The sequence below is a fragment of the Hibiscus syriacus genome, unplaced genomic scaffold (genome assembly GCF_006381635.1).
Source record: "Hibiscus syriacus cultivar Baekdansim isolate YM2019G1 unplaced genomic scaffold, ASM638163v2 tig00110678_pilon, whole genome shotgun sequence".
NCBI lineage: Eukaryota > Viridiplantae > Streptophyta > Magnoliopsida > Malvales > Malvaceae > Hibiscus > Hibiscus syriacus.
The window spans coordinates 272,335-296,527 of NW_024062822.1; the positions used below are offsets into that span (position 1 = coordinate 272,335).

The following is a 24,193-nucleotide window of genomic DNA, read 5'->3' on the forward strand; positions in this document are numbered from 1 at the left end:
ATAGGTGACAACAACTGATCTTACGCTCTTTTTAACATGTGAAATCTGAATATTATCCCTAAGATAAATTAACCTTCATCAATGTTCATTCAAATGAAGATCATGATCATTCTTTTCTTGAATCTAACTCTCCCGAGATTATATAAATAGATACTTCTCGAGATCCTCTCCCAATTCACTAGAAATCAATTAAAGAACCAAGAATAAACAAACTTTGAATTCAAACCGCAATCAAGAACTTAAACTAATCCAATAGTTTTCGCAACCACAAAACCCAATAACCCAAGCCAATTAAATTTAGTTCATGGTTGGGTGCAAAAGAAATACAAGATAAAGATTCTGACAACATGAATCAAAAAGAAAAGGAAATAAACAAGAAGATTGCGCTCAACTTTTCTCTCTCTAGCCGCCTCCTTTTCTTGTGCGTTTGGTTCTTGATTTATATGAGAAGATTAAGTTAAATTGGTTGTTGATGAGGATGAATTTTAGTTGGAATAAAAGAGAGAATAAATCTCTTTTATATTTATCCTAAAACTCCTTGCAAATTTGACTTCCTTATCTCCTTAAAACTATGCGTGGAATTCCAACTTTTTAGGGCTCTCATTTTATTTGATGTGATTATCTTAATGAGGTGAATTTTTCCAATCAGCATTATCCTGCACAAATTAACACACACCAACAGTGTCTTTTCCACAAAAACCAACCAAAATGCAATATCAAACTTAATTGTGAAGGAAACTATGAAATCATGCATGGATAACTAATAATGCAACTAGACTGATCCTAAATCTAGCAATAATTATGGGTAAAAGGTAGAAAATATAGTACTTTTATACGCTTACATCGCTCAAATCTAATTTACAATTCATCGTGGCCTTTCAATAACTTCATCTTATTTTGTAGTTCATTTGTTAATGTATCAGATCTGTTTGTATCTATATTTATTCAAGTTTCTCGATTAGATTTTTAATATTTCCTTGCATGGTCCTTATGTGATCTTAAGTTGCTAGTTTTTGTGTTAATAATTATAGGAAATTGTTTTAATTATGTGCTTAATTTACGACTATGATTGTAAATCTTCATTATAATTTGGAATATTTGTCGATTTTAATAAAATTAGTGTCTTCTATAAAAATAATATTAATGCATTTAGTAAAGAAGTAAAATTGGATTATACATACCTCATAGGAAAGTGATGGATGATTCTATCAACTTTCATCATTATATATTCAGCAAATCTTGTTGATCACAAACACAAAACAAAAAGGTTTTCAATTTTGAGCACTTAGATTCATCGATCGTACTCATAGAACAAATCGTTATAATGAAGTTGACCCGAGGATGATCAAACTCAACTTACTTTGAGCGAGAATGCAACTCATTTTCGAGCACAATCCATGGAGGAGCCACACGTTCACTCTGATGGGAAATCATGTATTTTCCCAAAGAATTTCATCAGTGGTTAAATAATTATGGCTAATGAGTAAAGTTGACAAACCATCCGAGTTTAATCATTTTATTATTGCTATCCACAAGCCTTTTGTTATGAACCCGTTTTGCTATATATTGCCTATTTAGTATATATTTACCCGTGCTTTTAATTTCATTGTGGGATCGATCCAAAACCCTTTTGTCACATCATAATTGTGTTTTATGATTTTCATCTCTAAGAATTCAATTGCAAGACATTGATTATCAATGCTTTGTGGACTCAGATCGTACATTCAAATAAAGCAATGATCAAAATTCTTTGCTAAAACGTTGCAAGTAACCCTTTCACTCGTACCGACAGTTCTCCAAAAATCGCTGTAGTTGGGGGTCTTATCACGCTTGCTAAAATGGAATAAAGGGGTTAGGCAACAGGAAATGGACTTTTTTGACAAAAGTTTATGCAATCAAAGGCCAAATATGCAGTAAAATGAGGAACCAAAAACCAGTTTTGTTCGTGTACGAAAAGCGAAATACACGGAAAGAGCAACAAGTGTCAATTCATGCGCGTTGCAATCGATGCGTATTGGACCCCCCCCCCCCCCCCAAAAAAAAGACTTCAACCCCAGAAGCAGTGGCCAAATCGCATTGTGAAACCACACCATCTGCTTCCAGGACCCCTTGAAACCATCATGCCTTCTATTTTCTTCCCCAAGCCAATGGCCCCATGTGTTAGAGTTCTTCTTGTTTTGGGAAACGTGTCCATTTGGAAAGGAATTACATGCGACTGACTAATGAACATCTGACAAATAACGAAAGGTTCAACTTGTGCCTGTGAAACCCTAAATGAAATATGCAGTTCAAAACTTCAACATTACCACCAATCCAGATCTTCCACCATAGATCCTTCCTTCACAGTGATTCTAACATCAGAACCCTGGTTATACTTGGGTATAATAGTTTCCATTATCAATCATAGTCTCATTTCATATATATATATATGTATATATGAGAAAGTGGTGGAAGGCAATCATAGTGGATGCCTCTTGAGATAAAGCTTGAGTTTCACACCTTAGAATAGAGTGGAGAAAAGAAAGGAGAGCATTGGGTTATATGAGTGTAGTTCAAGTGTTAGGTTAAAACCATTGATTCTTTCTTTTCTTTCCCTTTTCAATTTTATTGAAAATGAGTTTTGGAGTGGACTGAATTTATTAGGTTTATAAGAATACATAATATTTCTATATGCTTAAACATGTTTTTGAAGTTTCAAAAGCAAAATATCTTATAACAATTAACAAACAAAAGCTTGGAAGGCGGGTAAGGTGTACTTCTTGGATTGAGATAGACAAAAAGGAAAGAGAGAGAAAGGAGTTTGGAGGGTGGTCGATTTCCAAAAGGGATTCAAGGATCTTCTTTTGCTGCTTACGCTAACTCTTCCAACCACATTAATTTTACTAATTATTGCATTAGATATATCAGTTCAACATGTATGATTCCGGATACTCAAGAATTGTTTTGTAAAGTTTAACCAAATTTTAAATGTATATAACCCGGGGGGTTTGGATAGTGCATTAATGACTTTTTTGAAATTGTATTATTTGTTTGGTTCACGAAAAAGATTATCACCATGTAATAACTTATTATCAATAGTAACATTTTGGGTTAAAATAGTAGGAATGTCATTACCTTCAAATTTTTAAATAATAAACAATTTCCATCACTTTGGACGTAATACATTTGAAATAATAAATTTTTTTCATATGAATCATTATCAATTGTTATTTATCGTGGTTTACTCAAAATTATAAACTTAATAATAATATACTAATAGTTGAATTAAATAAAATATTAATAAATTTGAGTAGTTAAATTATTTTATATTGTTAATATTTAGTATATTAATATTTTATAATTTTATGAGGTGTAATATTATTATTGTAAAATTTAATTATTTAAAATAATATTTAATTTGAGTTATTAAAATAGATTTTATTCATTAAAATTATATATTTGTCAACTCGAGATCACAATATTATTTTTCATCATATTATATTTTATAAAATAAATATAATACTTATGAGAATTATTTAAAATTATAAATTTGATATACTAATTATATTAATTGTTAATGTTTTTTTCTTTAAACTTAGATACTGTAATAATTAAAATATTTTTATAAATTTGCATTCAAATGTTTATAATTTAATATTAAAGTTTTACTTTTTAATATATATATATATATATATATATATATATAGATATATATATATATATATATATTATAATAATATATATTCCGCCAACCAAACAATGTAATCTTACATTCCTGCTAAGCAAACCAAACAGGGTAATACAACATTCCTAGAGTACTGTTACATTCTGATAATCTTATTCTCAAATGTAATCTTATATTTTGTGAACCAAACGTACCCAAATGTTGATGGATTAAGCGTTTAAAACAATCAACCTACATCACCCCTGCCATGCGGTAAACTTGGATATCACCCCTGCCATGCGGTAAACTTGGATCATTTGTTTTTCATGACTTAACTTTCTAGTAATTAGCTTGGGACCGTTAACTCTTTTCGTGATAACAACATAGTATCAATAGTCAAGCAGGACCGCTAGCTTGGCCATTCTGCTGGCATGTCTAGCCTCTTGCATTCCGGATTGCTTCTGTTGCTTCATTGTTTTGGTATTCAAGTTCTAGTTTTCGACTAACTTATGAATACAAGTTATGTATGGAAAAGAACTAACTTTCTAACATTAAACGATGAATGATTATCTATTTATTTAGACATTTATCTGATTGTAATATTTTTGTTAAATTTTATTGGGTTTAATATGAATATTTATTTTGGGTTAACTACACGGATGATCACTTATGTTTGGGTTTTGTCCACTTTTGATCACTGGTTTCAAAATACATAAGATATGATCATCTTCGTTTTTATTTAATTAAGATATGATCACTTTTATTTTTATTTATTTAAGATGTGGTTATCACGGGTTAATTGCCGTTAAATATTTTGGTATAATCACACATTTAGTCCATGTTATTTACATATTCTCTCAATGTAGTCATACTTTTAATAAACTAAAATGAATTTAATCCTCCAATCGAATGATGTCACATGTCATTTGTATCAAGTGTCGTGTCATGTGCCACCATTCGGTTGAAATGTTAACTTTATTTTAATTTAACAAAGCAAAACAAATTTGTGGAAAATTAATATATTAAATTAAAATAAAGTTAGTCCTCCAACCAATTGGTTACGTATGGCACGACACATTGCACCAGTGACATGTGACATCATTCGATTTGAGGATTAAATTCACTACAGCAAAAATGGTTTTTAACGGCGGATGTAGCAGCGTTTTTACTGAAAACGCCGGTAATTGTTTACATATAGTGGCGTTTTTGAACAAACGCCGCAAAATACTATACTTTAGTGACGTTTGTATAAAAACGCCGCTAAAGAATCGTAATGTAGTGGCGTTTTTATACAAACGCCGCTATAAACTAGTATTTTAGTGGCGTTTTTATTCAAACGCCGCTATAGACACATACTTTTGTGGCGTTTTAATACCAAACGCCGCTATAGACTCGTACTTTAGTGGCATTTTTACACAAACGCCGCTATAGACATGTACTTTTGTGGCGTTTTAATACCAAACGCCGCTATAGATTCGTACTTTAGTGGCATTTTTTACACAAACGCCGCTATAGACACGTACTTTTGTGGCGTTTTAAACCAAACGCCGCTATAGACTCGTACTTTAGTGGCGTTTTAATACCAAACGCCACAATTGTCATATTACCTAGTGGCGTTTACGTAAAAAAATATTGCTACTGAACACTACTTTAACATATCGAAATAAAACCCTAATTCCATAGATTCAGTCTGGGCATCGAAAACAAAGCATTGCTTTAAAGGTCTCTGGGGTCTCGCACATCCAATTCAAAAAAATTTCTCTTCAAAATAGGGTTCATCATAACACCCCATTCTATTCCCACATAAACGATTCTTTAATTCTTCAGCAACCTTTTGTTTCCATTTATTAACGTCATTATATTCTTTTGGGATCCTAAGTTCCCCCAACAGCTTTGTTTCTGTGCACTTTCATCTTGTCGATGTTCTAAAATGGCGGCTCCGAGGAATGTGTTGAGGGACGATGAGAGTGCTGCGGCGGCATTGTTGAGCATCAGCAGCAAGGAAGATGACGATTCTCCGTCGGGGAAGAGGTTAAAATCGGAGAGGTTCCCCGTTTCAAGGTGGGAATTGGCTGCCTTTTTCGGGGTTTTCTTGATTTTTTCTACCGGCTTGTTCTGCATCTACCTGACCATGCCCGCTACCGAGTACGGGAAACTCAAGATCCCTCATTCCATCTCTGATCTACGATTGCTCAAGTAGGATTCCCCCCCCCCTTTATATAAAAACTGGTGTTCTCTCTCTCAATTAATGAAGAAATAAGCTTAATTTGTGTGCCAAATCCTTGGATTTGATCATTGCTGTTGATTTTGGAAATGCCCATTTTAGATTTCTTGTGGTTTATATAGGATTTTGAGCTAGAGAGAACTATTGGGAATATTTTAGCTTATAATTGTAGTTAATTTTTTTTTTAAATTGAAATATGCCTCCTTTTTCTTGTTATATTGTAGGTGAAGATAGTTGTGGATGAGAACTCTTATCATTTATATTCTGCCCGGAATGAATCCTTTGATTTGTTTTGTCCTTAATGTGTAGCACTAGGGAGTTTAAAAGCAATCTATGACTAATGATGAGTTAGTTCATGTGTGGATCATGTGAGGGCATCGAATAATGCAAATTGTAGGGAGAATATTGCATACCGAGTATATCCAGCTATGTACTAACAATGCAATGTTGCTGAAATTACCATTCCTAATTTATTTCTATCATGTACTTTAGTTTACTTGTTTATTTACTACTTTCTTGTTGCCGGGTGCTTCTACTTTGTCGTGAAACTTCTTTCTGTGATGTTTTAGCTGCAACTTATTTTACTGAAGTCCTTGTTTTTCTGTTCTTTTTCAAAGATAATATTGCAACATATGCAAAGGATTACCCAACACAATTCATTTTGGGTTACTGCTCAACTTATATCTTCATGCAAACTTTTATGATTCCTGGAACGATTTTCATGTCTTTGCTAGCTGGAGCTCTCTTTGGTGTTAAAGTCCTTTTCTTGGTTGTCTTCAATGCCACAGTTGGAGCATGCTCCTGCTTTTTTCTATCAAAGCTGATTGGCAGACCTTTGGTCAGTTGTTTGTGGCCTGATAAATTAAGGTTTTTTCAAGCTGAGGTACCTTCATTTTTCCTCTTGTGACTGTCTTTAGAACTATTCGTTCGTTCGTGTTTTCCCTCTTAATTTAGCATCTTTCACTTGTTTTACCCTATCTTCTTTTCTGTTACTGTTGGTATTGTCGCCTGAAAATGTCCGTTGAAAGAAAACAGATGCTTGTGTCATATCCAATTTATTGCTATGCCTTGTTTGTGAAGGTTTTATATTGATGTGTATTCTTAACAATTTGGAATAAGAAAAGTTTCTACAAGATCACTATACATATCCATCTACATCAGTTTTCTACTTTTAGCCAAATATTGAGTTGTTCAACCATAGAGACTAACTAGGGAGATTTCTATAAATAAAAGTTTGAAGTAGGTGCTTGTTGATAAAGACCCGGTTCTTATTGTAATAGGGTTCTTACTTCATATATTATTGAATTTCCCTGGATACATTTTCCTAATGTCAGGTTGGGTTCAATGGATGTCATTTGGGTATATTTATTTGTCAACATCTAATGGATCATGGAATTGAGTCTCTAACTTTGTGTTGAGACTTAATTCATTTCAATCCGTTGGTGTTGTATGCAAGTCAAATGATAGAAAAAGATGGTAGCCATATATATATTCAGATAACTTATCTGATTTAAGACCACCATTGTATCTTCTTCAGGCTGGCCTCGCACTTGGGGATCTCAGGTCTGTTAAGGACCTCTATGATTTCAAGACCTTGTCCGTGCTTTTCCTTATCGGATGGTCTCCATATTTCCTACCCTTCTGAAGAAAAAGAAGATATATGAATAAGGCTATGTTGGTGAAGCTTGTGGAATCCTCCTGACTGACAATGGGGGATCAAGAATACAAAATTTTACAATCTCCAAATTAGGATCTGAGAAACAATAGCGCATAATTGAAGATCCTCATTTCTGCAGCTGAATATCAAAAAGATCTAGGCATTGTCACAAAATATGAAAAGCACATGGCAGGTAACTTTTATTCTTATTTTCAATGTTATGTTAAAGTCATCTCCCAATTAGATTATTTAGAACATTTGGGAGCCAAACTTTTCTTTTTACTGGAAATGCTTTGTACGCCATCGTCTCCAGTTTTACTTTTACAGACATCACTACATGATAATGTTGTTGTAGAATATGTAAAAACTGTACTCATATGTAGTGTATTCAGTAATAATAGTTTGTCATTTTAGATATAGCTGACCTATGCCGTTCTTTTTCTGGGTTCAACATTCACTATAAGCAGATAAAGCTTTCATGGTTCCTGACTTCCTGTTTTTTGTTTGTTGCAACATCTTTTTTTCATTTCTCAATCACTCACATGTAGGTTATGAATGCAAGTTCTGCTGGTTGTTTCCTTCTCTTCTTAGTCTCATCTAAATTATTGTAATTGCAGTAATCTTAAAGAACAAACTTCAAAAAAAAGCGGCTTCTTCAATAGACTGGCACAACGTTTCCCATTTGTTTTTAATCTATTGAGGAGAGATCATTCACTGTCAAATGATACTTTCAAATAAGATCAAGACGATGAATATGACAAATTCCAATGAAGTGGGAAACAAAGTAGCTTTAGAAGGCATATCTGGAGGTTATGATGATGACGCTAGTGAAATTGAGGATGTATCGAACAACAATCCATGTATATCTACACTTTGAGGTTCAGTTGTAACTCATTTGTACTTTAATGTCTTTTAAGGTTCTCTCTCCATAAAAAAAACTTTAATTTATTTTGTTGTTAAGTATTTTTCTTTATGTTTTTTGTCTTAATTAAAATATGGTTGTTGTTAATTAGATAAAGCTAGATATAAATTTAGGTGATGTATAGCAGAAATGAAATATGCAAAATCAATTATATTAGCTAAAGAAAGGTAATTAGCGTTTGTATCCAAAAACGCCGCTATAGGTCTGACTTTTTGCGGCGTTTGTGTTTAAAAACGCCGTTATAGGTCTGACCTTTTGCAGCGTTTGTGTCCAAAAACGCCGCTATAGGTCTGACCTTTTGCGGCGTTTGTTCTAAAAACGCCAGTATAGGTCTGCTCTTTTGCGGCGTTTGTATCCAAAAACGCCGCTATAGATCTGACCTTTTGCGGCGTTTTTTCTAGAAACGCCGCTATATATCATAACTTTTTGCGGCGTTTGTTCCAAAAACGCCGCTATAGATATCGACCTTTTGCGGCGTTTGTTCAAAAAACGCCGTAATATATATTGACCTATTGTGGCGTTTTTTGTTCTCAAACGCCGCTAACTTTAGCAGCGTTGGTATTGCTGGCGCTTCTTGCGGCGTTTTTCCTATCGCCGCAAATACTTTTAGCGGCGCTTAAAACGCCGCTATAAGACTAAAAAAGCGCCACTAAAATTCTATTTTGCTGTAGTGATTTATTTTAATTTACTAAAAGTATTAATAAATTGAGAGAATATGTAAATAATAGGGATCAAATATATGGTTATACTAAAATATCACATCACTTAATCTGTTAACTGTTAAAGGAAGTTAACCCGTGGTGATGACATCTTAAATAAATGAAAACAAAAGTGATCATATATTAATTAAATAAAAAAGAATGTGACAATATCTTGTGTATTTTGAAATCAGTGACCAAAAGTGGATAAAATACAAACATAAGTGATCATCGGTGTAGTTAACCCATTTATTTTTTCGGTTAGTAAGAGATATCTTATTACCGAATAAGGAAAAATTATTAGATGGACTCGACTCACCACGCCATCTGTGGTCCCAACCAATAAGATCATCCACCTCATTTTTTTCCAATGTGAATCTTCACCTCTTTCCTACATGTAAAAAGGAGTGTGTAGTTATTTGAAGTTACAGATAGATCTTATTGGTTGAGACTATAGATAACATGATAAGTCAAAACAATCTAATAATTTCTTTGGAACAAGGGATGGCAACGGAATATGGTAAGTAAAAGTTTCCCTCCGCCGTTACTTCACAATTTATACACTTTATTTCACCATCCATCTCGTTCTATTTACGGTTATATTATACTAAAGATTGCTATTACGAAATCGAGAAGGCATTGATCAAGATGAGTCGTGGAATCCCGACTAGTGATTGTCGACTTTAAATACCCATCAACTATTGTTAAAGTTATCAACTTACTGTTTAAGGCATAATATATTCTTTCTTTTCTTAATAAAAAATATTATTACATTTTATTTTATAAATTCTAAATATATTCTTAATCCAATCTTGAAGGGGAGAAGGAGGACTCTAAAGAAAGGAAGAGGGTGTTCCTAGTGTATCTAAAACTCATGATTTAAGATTATATAAAAAAATGAACAACTTAATTAACTGACCAAAATTATTTGCTTTGCTATTACCCTTTCAAATAAAAAGATTGGTATATTCTAATCCATGTTATTTTTAGAATTTAGAATTTAATTTTAACTCAAATATATAGAAATAATATAAAAAATTATACGAGTTAGAATTATCAAATTAAAAAACAAAACAACAAACAATATAAACTAATGACATAATTTAATTTAGCAGATTTTATAATTATTGTTTCAATTGAAATTAAATTTTTAAATATTAAAAATATAGAATAATATATATATATATATATATATAATAAAGAGAGAGAGAGAGAGAGAATTCTATCGGATTAACTGCCTGAAACCAATTTGATACCGGGAAGAGAATGTTTAATTAGTAATTGATTATTAAACATGAGAATAATAAGCTGAAACTGAAATCAGAAGTGGATGTGAGGGTCCTTCGGTAATTGAGTTTTGTCTTTCCCTTTGTTTTCTACGTAAAGAACATTGTCAATCAACCAACCCCTATCCGCCACCTGGATTCCAATGTTCAACTTTTGTTTTTTATATCATATTTTATCCTTCTCCATAATATGTCGCGAAATCATTTGAAGGCCGTAATACCACATGAAATGACTGTAATATCCCTATCAATCACGAACCTCAGTTCACAGTTTATCTTTTCACTCGAGTTTTGAGTTTGAAATTCCCAAGGGGCTTTTTTGGTAAATTTGAAGAAAGCGAGAGGCGTGAGAACCAACAACGGCGGATGGAAAGAAGGACAGCGTGGATTGTGGTGGTGTGCCAACGTGGCTTGTATGTCAAAAAGTTTAAACGGAAAAGGAGAGGATAAATTACAGTAATTATCACGAGAATGTTACGACACGTTAAAGTTGGAAACTTTATAACAAAACAACATATATATTATAATGCTAACTAATCTTCGGGATTAGTCACGCCAAGATGAGTTCAGGGTTCTATTTATATATTATTTTCGTTTATAATTTATAATACTACTATTAAAAACCATAAATATCTATACAATGTATATCACCCTATTTCTTTCAAATTTGTGAATATCATATGAAATTCATGTAAATTTTGTATGTGTATATATATATATATTCTTTTTTAGTAAAAAATAATTAGGATTATTTTGAAAAAATAAAGGGAATTAGTGATTTGTGTAGAAGATAGCAAAGACGATTGTACCTGGGACAGCCATCAACCATGCGCAATCGAGCGGTCCTGCCACCCCCTCCCCCCTTTTATATTCTCTTCTATCTCTCTTTCTCATCTGTCTCTGCCTCTTCCTCACATCTTCTTCTTCTTCCTCCTCCTTTGTCGTCTTCATTTCTTCATTCTAATTCTCAAAAACGAATAATTTAGCTACACGAGAATGGTTACTCCAGGTAAGCTTTTGAATTTTCATGGAAAATCAACTTTAAGTTTCACCATTCTTCTTTATGTACTGTTCTAGCACTGTCGAGTATGACTCAGTCACCTTCTTGCACAAGTTTCACACCGGCTGCTTGTTTTTTCATATTTCTTTGTCATTGAACCTAACCCAGAGTTCGAATATACAAGAATCTCCACCTCTGCAAGTATAAGCTTTACCTAATCTGAATAAGTTAATAGGTCATTTGTTGTTGATTATGAACGTTTTGAAACTAAAAGTCTAACTATTCCAAGAATTGAGAGCCAAACCCTGCAATTTTTGTCTTTTTCTGATATATCACCAGTCCATGCGTGAGAAATGCTATGGAAATTCTCGACAAACAGACAAAGTTGACAGAGTCCATTTTCGTTTGCAATGAGACAAAGACTCTGCAAGTACTGCTTCCAATTCAAAACTGCTTTTCTTTTCTCTTTATAGATCCGATCAACGAAACTTTTCTGTTTGTTTGATTTTCAAATAACGCGTGCTTAATTGTTATAGCAACGTCATACACCTTTTTCTTTTGCCCATATATCTTCAATTCACTGTACTATATATTATAAAGTTTATCATTAAATTTATCTAATATATTATATTTTATTTATTAAAAATTATAAAATTATAAGCAAACCTTTTAGTAAAACCTTCTTCCATGATTCTTATACGCTAGAACTTAGTTTTACTAATGTTAATAATTTAGTCATGGAAACCCCGTTCTAGAAGCTATCATTTCCACCATTCACCCAACACTAGACAACATCATTATCTCAAACCTCTACCTGTCCGTTTTAGATCTACCTTACAGAACGAATCGAGAGAGAGAGGAATAGTTACAAGTTCTCTCTTCGTTTTTATCAAACTCTAGCTACATGATTATGATAACCCTCGTCACCTTTCTAATGGAGAGTTCAACACTTTCTTCAACCTTGTTTTTCCCTTTAACGTTTTACCTTTGTTTTCTTTCTTCTCTAAGGTATTTAATTATATATTGGTTATGATTTAGAGATGATGCCAGTTATAAAGAGTGGTGAATTTGATGCAGTAGTTATGATGGAGTCAAGTACCGTCCCACCAGGATTCCGGTTTCACCCCACCGATGAGGAGCTTGTTGGCTATTATCTGAGGAAGGTCGCTTCACAAAAGATCGATCTCGATGTTATCAGAGACATTGATCTCTACAGGATCGAACCCTGGGATCTTCAAGGTTCTTTTCCTTTTTCTTTTGATCGATCCATAGTTAGGGTTTGCGGTTTAATTTAACCCTAGAAACGGATGCATGTTTCCTCTAAACTTATGTATTTGTATGCGTGTGAACTGAATATTGGCGACGACGAGCAGATAGATGCAGGATCGGATACGAGGAGCAAAAGGAGTGGTATTTCTTCAGCCACAAGGATAAGAAGTATCCGACGGGGACGAGGACTAACCGGGCAACCAGGCGGGTTTTTGGAAAGCGACAGGGCGGGACAAGGCGGTGTATGATAAAAATCGAAGCTCATCGGCATGAGGACACTGGTTTTCTATAAAGAAGAGCTCCGAATGGGCAGAAAAGTGACTGGATCATGCATGAATACAGCTTGAAACCGACGACAAGGACCTCCTCAGGCAAGCACATTTATAATTATATATTTTATTCACTTTTTTCACCCCTTCAATTATCAGTTTATTGCTTTGTATGCCGTCCCTCTTTTGTCAACACAAGTTATTTAATTAAAATGAAAAAGGTATTATTAATTATCGTGCATGATGGTCGTCCAACATTCTGAGTAGTTTTGAAAGGCTTTCTTGACCTAATAATGAAATGAAAGGGTTAGGCTTCCATTACTATAAGAAAGCCAAGAAATAAAACGTAGTATTTGGGAACCGAACCTTTTACCGAAAGGGTGAAGAATTTTTCAAGATCGAACTCGAAGACTAAAGCGATAGCTCTGACTAGTACACTATAGATTTTGTCTATTGAAATTGAACTTTTAGTCAAGCAAGAAATAGATAGTTCGCCTAAAACTCATGACTTATTATGAATAAAGATAAACAGCTTGATAACTGGTCAAATGTCCTTGCTCACCATAATTAATTACGTACCTTTAGAGTTTATATTTACATACTATAGTACAAAGCATTCAGCTCATTAAAGTATATCATTATCATAATATCAAATGTAAACTTATATAACTAAAGTTGAATACGGCCCACTATATAAAATTATACGATGAAAGATTGAAAGAATCATTCCTTTTCTATCCATAGAAAGACCGTTTTACTAATATGTCAACTTAAATGTCTAGGAAGAAGACTTCCCAAAAATAAATTCGAAAAAAGGCATTAGTATACTTTTTTATTATAAAAAATAGGGTAAATTATTTATACCAATATCAGCCTTCATGTTCTTCTATCTTCTATGTTATATAATTTATATTCGAGATTATTATATTAATCTTTTGTACCAACAATAACAATACAATAACTTAAGTTTGCAGGAGGAAGGATGGGTGGTCTGCCGTGCTTTTAAGAAAAAACCACCGCGTCAAGCCAAGAGCATAGGCGGTGGGTGGGAGTCGAGCTACTTCTATGATGACCAAGTAGTCTCAGCTCGGTGTAGATCCAATGGAATACATGTCCAGGCAATCACAGAGTTTTTCACCTTTGCGTAAGCAAGAGACGAGGGAGGCAGATAATTTGAACAACTTTGTTTACTCTGATCAGTTTATAGAGCTTCCCCAGCTAGAGAGCCCATCGCTGCCATTAATGAACAAGCCAAGCTCCATATCTCGTATCAGAGAATAAAAATATAACTACGAAAAAGAGAAGAAAATCAGAAAGAATTTTCAACAACACCAAGAAAGTGACTGACTGGAGAGCCCTTGATAAGTTTGTCGCTTCACAACTGAGTCATGAAGATAGATATAATAATCAACAAGGAGCCTCCATCTCAAGCTTTGATGCCAATAATTGTAGTAACTCAGACATGGTCGCTGTTGTTGCAGAGCCTAGAAGAAGGGAACACGTTGAGGGAGCTATTGAGTTCTTCAAGTTCAGATTGTGATATGCATGTTTGATAAATGAAGGGAGACGATGAAGATATCTTATCGCTTAAGTATTAATTAATTATAAACATTTTATTCATAATGAGACGTATTTTTGTGAGAAAAAAAATGGTTGTGAAATGAGTGATGAAATTCTCTCTAAAGTAGCTTAAATCAGCAGTTGGGAAATAAAAACCCAATATTTTTTGCTCTCATCTTTAACTTGATTTTCTCGGGAACCAAACAAAATATAAGAACACTGGAATGATGGAATCTCCATTAAACAAAACCCCAATCCAAAAACTAAGAAAATCTGGTGTAGGATTAGTGGGGCCATGGTCTGTCTAGCATGCGTGGGCAACGTGGCTCCTATTGGAGCATGCCTAAGAAGTTGTCTTTATGGGTATATGTTTCCCTTTGACTAAATGCTCATGGCTTAATTATAATTAGGAGATAATTAATTAACTTTTGGAGAACAATGATGCTTAATCATAGCACACTGATAAAGCAAAACCAGACAACTTTTTTCATGCAAAACCAGAATAAAACGCATTTTGAGCTTGAAATGACAGAACAGGTTCTTCGTCAATGATGTATGGATTGACAATATAGGCATGGCCTATGTAATAATCTTCTTTGGAGATGAAACTATGGTGATCTCATTGACTTTTCATCATGTTAAAAAAGAAAATACGGTTGATCCCTTAGCTGGTCCTTCAAATCATGGAAGCAAATCCATATCAATCGAGTTTGTTGTTCCTGTCAAGAATCATATGAAGTTTTAGTAAAGTAATATATGTCTTGGTTTAAACTTGAATAATTCTACACAGATACTTTAGTTTGGTAAATATAAATTTAATTTCTAATATTGATTTTTATTAAATTGACCGTATTTGTTATTTACTTATTCTTTTCATCTTTGTTGATTGACGGCGACACCAACCTCGATATTGATTGTCGATTACTCATAATTTTTATTATCATTTTATTTTTTTATCACATTTTATTTTCTCTTGTTTTAATTTTTAATAAGTTTATCTTTATAAACATTTTTCTTGCTTTGACACGTTTTAGATCATTGGCCATTTTTTTATTATCTTTTTTAAGGGTTGATTTGACATCGTCACAACTGATCAAGATGATACTTATATGTTATCATGTTGATATTTCTTACTTTGAACCCTCGGATTGAATTTGGATACTCAATTTGCGTTTGTGGATAGTTTTTTCACTTTGCTCGACTCTGATTTACGGATTTATCGGTGGTCTTTCGGTAGTTTGATAATTGATCCATTTTTACGGTTCGTTTTATTAACGAGATGTATCAGTTTCAAGAAAACTCAAGTATATTCAATGATCAAGATGCATCTTCAAGCCACATGTTTACAAGGTATTTATACACTGCTAAGAAGCAGTTACTGTCAACATGAAAAGCCAACAACCACTAACAACTAACTGATCAGCTAACAACTAACGTCTACAAACTGTTACTGACTCAGCTAACATTCTCCCTGCATCTTCACCTTACTTCCTTCATCGCAGCACAACACAAACTTTGTCTCGAAACTCCTCAAATGCTTCTTTTGACAGCGGTTTAGTGAGGCTATCCGCCACTTGGTGTGCAGCAGGCACGTAATTAACACAAATATGCCCAGCAGCAACCTTTTCCCTAACAAAATGCACATCCAATTCAACATGCTTGGACTGTGCGTGATAAATTGGGTTGGCACTCATGGCCACTGCACTCGTGTTGTCACACCAAATTACCGACTTACCTTGCTGTTGAACACCAAGATCAGTTAACAGGTGTTAATCCATGTGACTTCAGCTGCAGCATCAACACTCTTATATTCAGCCTCCATGGTGACCTTGACACCGATCGTTGCTTCTTAGAACTCCACGCAACAAGCACTTGCCAATGAATACTCCATAGCCCGATACTGATCTTCGATCATCCAGATTGGCACCCCAGTCTGCATCAGCAAAGGCTGAGACCAATTCTTTGTTGTCAGATGGTGAAAATAGTACCCATAGTTCACCGTACCTGCCAGGTACCTAAGAATTCTCTTTACAGCAGCAAAATGTGTCACTCGGGGTCATGCATGAATTGCGCAACTTTTCCTACACTCACGACAAGTCAGTCGAGTGTGACAAAGATAAGCAGTGATCCACAATGCTTCTGTACTCGCTTGCATTCTCAAGCAGCTCTCCTTCTTCGCGTGACAATTTGCATGCTGAAGTCATGGGTGTGGAACACATAGCCGCAGTTTTCATACCAGCCTTTCTAGCAACTCTAAGGCAAATTTCTTTTGGCTAAGGACAAGAGACCTGCTACTCCTTAATACTTCAATTCCCAGGAAGTAACTTAGTACTCCCAAGTCTTAAGAGAGAACTCCCTTGCAGCATGTCAACAACAGCTTTAATGCCATGAGAAGACCCTCACGTGATTATATGTCGTCCACATACACTAGCAGATACACACGACTACTGCCACTGTCTTTAAAAAACAAGGATGGATCCGCTCGGGAAACTTGAAAGCCAATTTCCAACAAGGCTTCCTTCAGCTTGGAATGCCAGTTTCGGGGTGCTTGTTTTAATCTGTATAATGCCTTTTGTAACTTGCAAACCAAGGTCGAGCCATCATCAGCTAGCTACTCGAATCCTGGAGGTTGCTGCATGAAGACATCCTCTTTAAGATCACCATTAAGGAACGCATTATTTATGTCTATATGCCTCAGCTCCCAGTCATTGGAAACTGTCAAGGTAAGGATGACATTAACCTGGAGAACCTGGCCACTGGCTAAAAGTTTCACAAAAGTCGTGACCAGTACTGAGTGAAGCCTTGGCCACTAAACGAGCTTTGTAACGATGAACAGAGCCGTCGGGGTTACGTTTAACCTAAAGAGCCATTTGCAGCCAACTGCCGTTCTCCCAGGTGGCAGTTTAACTAGAGACCATGTCTCATTTCTTCCAACGCCTCAATTTCTGCTTGAACAACACACTTCCATTATGAAGATTGGAGTGCCTCCTGAATACTTGTGGGAACAACATCATCAAAAAACTAGAGAAAGCTTTGGTTTAAAGATTCCACACTTACTCCTTGTCAGCATAGGATGTGCGTTCTGTATTTGTCGTGGTGCAGACTGTTCTGCAACTTCTTGTCTACAACCACTATCATCATGAGTTCCTAAGTTTGTACCAGTGTGTGCCTCATCAACATGCTCTTCACTGTTTAGCTGTACCGAGTGCTGATCAGATTGACTTAACTGTGAGTCCTATGGCCGTTGTTACTTATATGTTGCTCAAGACTGTTTGTACGTTCTCATCAGGTTCACCATTATCATCATCATGAGTTCCTAAGTCTGTACCAGTGTGTGCCTCATCAACATGCACATTGCTATTATCTTCATGTGGTTGTGATTCACCACTAAATGATCCATGCAGACTTTTATCTTGTCACCTTGTATGTTCACCAATTGTTTGACATTGGACACAATGTCGAGTTCCTGAGGGTAGTATGAGCGTTGAGCAATGGAATTCGAGTCATCGAGCCTTTCTTTAAAGGGAAGCCTTCATTGAACACCACGTGCCTGGAGATATAAACTCACCCATCCCGAGCTAAGCACTGAAAGCCTTTGTGTTATGGACTAACACCCAAAAACGTGCAGGGCTGAGACCGAAGTCTAGTTTATGTCTTGGAATGGTCGAAGATGGGGAAGCAAAGACATCCAAAGACTTTGAGCAACTTCCAGTCTGGTTGCATGCCATAGAGTTTTTCAAAGGGAGAAATTCCTTGCAGCACTTTTGTTGGGAGCTTGTTCACGAGACCAACCGCTGTGACAATGGCATAAGCCCAGAATGTTACAGGCATCGAGGCTTGGGATAGTAGAACCAATGCCAATTCAACTAGGTGGCGATGTCTTCTTTCAACCTTGCCGTTTTGTTCGGACGAATGAGGGCAGGTTAACCTGTGAGTAATACCATCACTCGCCAGGATGTCAACAAAAGGTTGAAATTCCCCACCCCAGTCACTTTGGACTGCCTTGATAGTCATTCCAAATTGTGTATGGACCATTTTCTGAAACAGTTGAAAAGCCATAGTTGTTTGTGACTTTGTACGAAGCAAATAAATCCACGTATAGCGTGTAAAGGCATCAACAAAGGATATGTAATATCTAAATCCATTTGAAGCAACATGAGGAGGCCCCCATAAATCAGTGTGAACAAGCTGAAATGGAAAACTTATTCTGTATTGGATTGAGCAAACGGTTGTTTGTGACTCTTGCCCACATGACAGGCAGAGCAAACTTTGTTTACATCAAAGGAGAGCTTTACATCAATTAGCTTTGCTACTTTGTTCAACGTTTCAAAGGAGGGATGGCCCAATCGCCTATGCCATAACTCTTCATCTTGCAAAGGCTTTGACGCTACGTTAATATCTCCTCTTACTGCTGCACTAGTTTTCTGAAAAGAGTACAAGCCATCTATTTCTTCTCCACTCAACAAAATTTGTTTAGTTGCTTCATCACGTAGAAAGCATTTCTTGGCATGGAACTCAAGAAAGACACCGTTATCTCTAGCAAGCTTGGAGACCGAGAGGAGATTTTTGGTTATTTGGGGAACATGTAACAGATTATTCAATAATAACACACGAGTAGTAGAAGGAATAATAGCTTTGCCAATCTTATCAATGTCAAGAGTTACTCCATTACCTACCGTAAGCTTACCTGGTCCAAGGAAGTCGGTTTGAGTAACCATGTTGGAGGCATCGGGGATAACATGGTGAGTGGCCCCTGAGTCCACTACCCATCGATCAGCAGTGGCAGTGACAACATTGGCTTGTGGTTGCATGCTAGAAGAGGGTGCACCCAAGCATCCTTTAGAACAACATTCACAGCTTGAGTTAGCTTTCCCAGAGGCATAACGTGCATTCCCTGAATCGTCTTTTGCTGATCCATAACTTTCGGTTGTTACACATGTAAACTCTTCATCATATCTGTGCCAGCATCGATCAACCAAGTGACCAAGCTTGCCACAGAGTTGGCACTGCAACTTGGTTCGCCCACGCCCCCTGCCTTGATTTCTCACATTAGATCCATTAGCAGAGCGATTTGTCCTGGAATCTTGATGATTAGAAGAATTGAAGGGCCCACGACTGATACTGCCCTGAGCTACATTTGCACTGGCAGGAAGTAGCTCAACTTGCTCATCAAATCCTGCCAACTGAGATTCGGCATCCATCAACATAGTGCAGATGTTGTCAAGGGACAACGTTTCTTTCATTGTCGTTATGATGGCCATGAATGGCTGGTATTCGCGTGGCAAGCCTTTCAAGATCGTAACAATGTGTTCGACATGGGAGATAGCACTCCCACAAGAAGCAAGGGCATCGCACACCTCTTTGACTCGTGTGAGGTACGTGCGCATACTGTCGCCACCTTTCTTCAACGAGTGGAGTTTATAATGGAGGTTCATTAATGCTGTTGTGGACCTGTTTGCAAAGAACTGTAACACCGTTTGCCAAACTGCTGCAGCAGTTTCTGCTCCTACAAATTGAGGAAGAAGCTGGGGATTGATGGTTGATAGAAGCCAAGAAGCAACAGCACTGTCCTGAGCAACGAACTCTTCATAACTGTCATTAACACGTTCCTCACCATTCTCATCAACTACAGTTTCTGGTGGAGGCAGTAACGCTCCAGTTAAGAGTCGTTTAAGGCGATGGCTTCTGATGGTTAAGAGAACCTGCTGCTTCCAGAGCAAGAAATTGGTCTCATCAAGACGATGTTGACCTTCTGTTCGAGAAGTTCTTCGCACACCCAAGCTGAAGTTCCATATCACGAATGAGACACAAAGATATTCACGAGCAGCGGAGAGAAAGGAATTCCTCGAACTCACCCAGAACCACCAGCGACTGATACCATAACGAGATGTATCAGTTTCAAGAAAACTCAAGTATATTCAATGATCAAGATGCATCTTCAAGCCACATGTTTACAAGGTATTTATACACTGCTAAGAAGCAGTTACTGTCAACATGAACAAGCCAACAACCACTAACAAACTAACTGATCAGCTAACAACTAACAGTCTACAAACTGTTACTGACTCAACTAACATTTATCGATGTGATCAGATCTGTTTGTATCAATCATTGTACGATTTTGTGTCAATGATTTTAAGAAAAATCCTAATTACGTGCTTAATTTAAGATTATGATTAGAAATCTTTATTGTAATTTGAGATATCTCTTTTTTAGTAATACTGGTGAATTCTATAAAAATATATGATAATATGTTCGACGCTTATTTTATTATATGTGTAACATAATATATCAACAAATAAAGAATGTTTTTAAAAAATTTTATAAATAATATTCTATAATGTTAGTTCTCACAACTAAAATAAAGATAAAGACCATCAATAAAGAGTTATACATAGCTTATCGTAAAATTGGCATATCAATATTGTCATATCAGAGTATGTTGATAAAAATAAAATTAATCGTTAAATTAGTTAAAAATCTACCATTAAATTAACAAAATATGTAAACGTTAAAAAATTAAATTTATCATTATATCTTTTCATTGCAAAAATAATTATTGTGGAAATAATAAAAATAAGTAACTTATTATTATTTTTAGGTAAAATGTATGTTTAGTATCTAAATTATTAGTTTTAATTTGTATTAATTCTAAACTTTCATTTATTTCAAAATAATATGGAGCTAAAAACTTATTTGAACTGTTACAACATGACATTTTACGGTAATTATATAATTTATCATTCAATTATCTTCTCACTCCTATTTTGGTCACTTAAGTTTATTTTTTAATTTAATTACTTAACTTTCAAATTACTCATAATTTAATTACTCTAACTTTTAAATTTAATTTTGATATTTTAATTATATATTAAGAAAATAATAATAATAAAATTGTAATGTCATAAAAAGTATTAATAAAATAAATAGATTGATTAAAATATGAGCAATTTGAAAGTTAAGTAGTTAAATTGAAGATTTTAAACTTAATGACCAAAAAAGTGAGAAGATAGTTGAGCGATAAATGAGTAATTTATCCATAAAATGTCATGTACAACACTTCGTTAAGTTTTTAACGACGTGATCCTAAAATAAAACAAAAAATGAACATTAAGTATGCTTTTTGAAATAAATAAAATTTTATAACAAATAAAATGATAATTTAGATAATTCTAATTCTATATATCAATTCATTTTTAAAATCATTTCTACAAATTTAACTAAATATGTCTTCTCCATTAAAGGGGGTGATATTATTATTTTCGTCAATAATTTAATAGAGAGTAATCAAAATAAACATATAAAAGGTGTTAGTGATGAAATTTAAAATTTTATAAATTTTGAAACCTAATAATGGGCGACGCCTAGGTAATTTATCTAAAGAATAATTTAGCAAAATGTTTTTTTTTTTTGCTTATACCAAAAATAAATGCTCAAATCCTATACCTTTTCCCCTCAATAGGCGTCTAAACTTTTTTTACTCATCCCGGTGCCTAACATTACAAACATTACCCATTTACGTGTCCGGACATTCATGATGTTAATTCTTTTGTTAAGGACACGTGTCACCTAGTAACTTTAAATTTTTATTTAACTTTTAAAAAATAAAAATAAATTATATATATATATATATATATATTTAAAAACAAGACACAAATTTTGAAATAAATCCAAACTTTGAAATAAACACAAATTTTGAAATAAATCCAAACTTTAAAATCCTTCATTTCAACCCCTAAATCCAAATCAGTCACCGCCATTTGTCATCGATGAAGCTCCACCCGACCTCTCCTCCCCTACCGACCAAAACTCCTATGAAATCGTAACTGATCGACGATGAATCAACGTTTTATACCCATAATCTTAGGATGAAAATCGCGATCCCACACGATTCCGACGACCAATCGACGGAAATTACGACAACGTATGAGTAAGAGGATGACAGAAACTATGTCAGTGGCAGTGGTCGTGGCCCGAAAAGACGGCAACGACAGATTAAGTTTAGGATTTAAGATTTTGAGGTTATTTTATAATATAATAAAAGTTAGTTTTTTTATAAATATCATAATATTTTTAATATTTTAAAAAATAAATATTAAAATCATCATAAAAGTTATTTTAATATTTTTAATATTTTTAACGTTTGTAACGTTAAACACATAGATAAGTTAAAAAATAATTTAGTCACATATTAAAAAAAAGGGTATATTTTGGATAATTATTTTAATATTAAGATTTTTTTCGGGTCGTCTTGCCCCGTTAACCTGACTTCTATAAAAGTACAAACAAATTTTTAATCCAAAAAAAAATGTACTCTTTTTGTCGTTTCTGAAGCTTCCAGCAATGGGCGTCTCTGAATCTGTTCTCTCAGCTTCTTCACCTGTAAGTTTCCGATTTCTCTATACATTTGCAAGCTCACGAGAGGATTCTGTTAATCATTTCGTAATTGTTGAATTAACCTTGATTGTGGCAATGAAGAGTTCAGCCGATCGAATCACCACTATTCTCAGCGATCGGATACAGTCGATCCCGTTTTACAGAAGCTCAAATCCCTTAGAATTGTAAGATTCATTTTGAAAATTGTTTCTAATATCCCCACCCATAAAATTAGAAATTTAAAGATTTTCTTTCCCTTTTTTCCCCCCGAACTATGACATCTCCTATACTCACGACACCGCCGACGGAGGGTAGCTTAACGGATATTCTAGTGCGAAAACCGTTCTCATCTTCAGCTCAAGGTAAACCCGAATCTTTTTAAACCTTTTTTTTAAAGAAAATCCTCCGAATAACCACTGAAAATAACTGAGAAATTATGACAACTGAATGTTTCATTAGTGAAAAGGGGATTTTCTCTCATAGTTGTTTGGGAAATTTTGTGAGCTTTTGATTGCTTTATAGCATATATTAGAATTACTAGTGATAACCCAGAAAGATAAAGCCTTTTTACTTTATGGAAAGAACTCTAGATTATAGGAAATACACCTCTTATACGGTAAAGCTTACTGAAACTGAACAAAATAAAGCAAACTAAAATAGAGAGAGAGGAATTGGTACATTAACTATAGAAAGAAATCGTAGTAATTTCGGCTATAAATGGTTAATATTGATCTTGAAGTGCCAATATATCATAATTTTGTTCTGTGATTGTTTAAAAAATATAATTTTGTTCTGTGATGTTATGCTTTTTTGAACCGATTCAACTGTTTCTTTTTGGACTATAAAATAACTACAGTAATCCAGAGTGCTGCTGGAGCTGTTCTCAACGTATGGTGATTGGCAAGAGGAGAAGGCACAATGATCTGCAAGAACCAGGTATGTCATCCAGTTAATAACTTTTGTGAGTTCAAGGACGGTGTTGAAGTGGCTTGGGGGTGGATTTCTGCGGTGGGTATGTGTACTCGATATCAAGTTCTTATTTTTCCATCACTCCGCAATTAACATAAGATCCGATTAAGAATTTGTTATTGGTTCAGTTTATAACAATTATGTTATACATAGTCCTTTGGACAAATCATTGCAGGAGGAGATAGAAGACAAAATAGAAGTTGCAAATGCTTTGGCAATTAAACTTCTCCACAGCCTCAACTACTCGGTTTCCACAATGAAGACGACTTCACAACATCTATCGGGGGGTAATCCAATCCTGAATGATAGTTTAGTACATA

At 34.7% G+C, this 24,193-nt stretch overlaps 1 pseudogene; it reads left to right on the forward strand.

Annotated features, from left to right (window-relative positions):
• Positions 1-12,512: 12,512 nt before the first annotated feature.
• On the forward strand, positions 12,513-14,635 carry LOC120138048 (annotated as a pseudogene).
• Positions 14,636-24,193: the final 9,558 nt, after the last annotated feature.